At 58.4% G+C, this 2000-nt stretch overlaps 1 long non-coding RNA gene across 1 annotated transcript; it reads right to left on the minus strand.

Moving 5' to 3' along the window:
• Positions 1-248: 248 nt before the first annotated feature.
• LOC135980695 (uncharacterized) lies at positions 249-1988 on the minus strand. The gene is made up of 2 exons (XR_010597623.1): positions 1700-1988; positions 249-417 (listed from the first exon to the last, which is right to left on the minus strand). It is a non-coding gene; the product is annotated as an uncharacterized LOC135980695 (long non-coding RNA).
• Positions 1989-2000: the final 12 nt, after the last annotated feature.

Below are 2000 nucleotides of genomic sequence, written 5' to 3' on the forward strand. Positions count from 1 at the left end.
AGTCCCACAGTTCATGTTTACAAGTAAGGAACATCCCGCACTAGTCGCTAGCTGGAAAAGGTGAGGGCTATTGGACACAATGGTGCTTAGCAGATCTTTTCCCACAGACTCTTTCCCCCGGCTGGCTGCGCAGGGCAGAGCACTAGCTGGATGGGACACACCTGGACCTGAGAAGTCCTGGGTGAAGCTGTGATCTGGGGCTGAACAGGGATAAGGGGGCTGGGAACAGAGAGGCCAGGAGCCATTGGTCAGGTTGGTGAATTCATTTATTTGTAATGTTTGTTTCCCTCTTTTTGCTGATGTTTTCTCTCTGTTGCTCCATCCATCCACCTCGGCCTGCGCAGGGGCTAAGCAGGTGGGATGCGGGAGGCTCGGAACACGACTCCATCCCTCACACATTGCTCTGCTCGGCTCCCACTGTGAGGGGAAAAGGAGCAGGAACAGAAGGGGTTTAGAGAAGAAAATTGCCACGCCACTGCTAGGCCTTGATACAGAGCCAGTAACACACATCCAGGGCTGGGCACAGCTGCTCCACCGCACAGCACAGCACAGCACTGCCAGGGTCCTGGACAGGAGTTTCTATGGCCCTGACCTCTCCCCACCAAGGGCAGGGCCATGCCTCATCTGCCTCCACATGGAGTGTCTCAGAGCACTGGGGAGGTGCAGCACAGGATCCAGCGCTGGCTGTGTCAGCCTAGGGTCTGGCTGGAACCATCCCTGCTGTGTCTGACACTGCAGAGCAGCCATGTGGCAGGGAGACAGCCCAGCTGGGATGGACGTGGGGCCACAAGATACTCGGTGCCATAGACATGCTGAGGCTCAGCTCGGACATTGACTTCGGGAGCGAGGTGCGGATCCGAGGAGCACGTTCTCTCCCCGCCCCTTTGTTCCTATGGGACCCAGCGCAGACTGGAGTGAATCCATTTACACAAGAGCCAGCAGTGCCCAGGGGAGGGAAGGGAGCTCCCTGCACTGGGACTGAGCAGCTGCCTGTGGATCAGCACCAGGGGGAATGGAGCCCAGAGAAGCCCCTGGATGCTGAGATCCTTCCCTGGGCCTCTCAGACCTGCAGAACAAGGGCTGGGAAAAGGAGGCTTCTGCTGAGTCCTGCTGCTGGGAGACCCTCCCCACCTCTGTCTGTCTGGCTCTCCTGTGCTTTGGTTCTTTCATTCACTCTCTGATCCTCCCTGTCACGGATATTTTGGCTCCTCTGATCCTACCCAGAAGCAGGAAGTTCAGACCCAGCTGCTGGGGAAAGGGGGGTGCAAGGAGTTGGAGCTTAGAGGCCAGGCTGAGCGGCCTCAGGTTCTTATTTGATCTGAGCCGGGACAGCCCATCTCTGAAAACGTCACACAGACAAGTGACCCAGGGAGATGGCAGGGACTTGCTGGCTCTGATTGGGCTGGAGCCTTCGCCCCGCCCCTGGAAGTGCCTCTCATAAACCACTGCAATGACACAGTTTCAATACGGCTCACGAGGCAGAGGCTGCAGCAGGGAGACGTGTAAAGTGAGCGATGAAAGGAGCATCTGTCCCCCGGAATAAGCAAAGACGCCATCAGTGCAGGCAACAAACCCCTGTGCAGCCACCAGTTCCGACTGCACCGGGGATGCACGCCTGGAGCTGAGCTCTCGCAGTGGGGAGTAGATCCGGGGGTGCTGTGAGCAGGACGAGGGGAGGAAATGGCTCTTCATACGCTACCTTTGCTGCAGGGGGCGCTGTACTCAGCGATGGCAAATTCATCTGGAAGACACAAGGGAAGGGAGATGTGATCAGGGCTGTGTGAGACCCAAGCAGGACTCCTCGCGCTTCCATCAGGCCCTGCGGCAGAGAGCTGGCACCGCACCAGAGATCTCAGGCAGGAGGGGAGGGAGCCCTGTCTCCAGGGGCACTGGGGGAACCTCAGCTGGGCTCCAGGGGAGGAAGGCAAAGGTTACCCCAAGGCTACAGCGCAACAGGCATCTCCAGCGGGTCTGTGCCAGTTGCCCTATGGCTGTTCGCA

The sequence above is a fragment of the Chrysemys picta genome, unplaced genomic scaffold, assembly GCF_011386835.1.
Source record: "Chrysemys picta bellii isolate R12L10 unplaced genomic scaffold, ASM1138683v2 scaf6384, whole genome shotgun sequence".
NCBI classification, from domain to species: domain Eukaryota; kingdom Metazoa; phylum Chordata; order Testudines; family Emydidae; genus Chrysemys; species Chrysemys picta.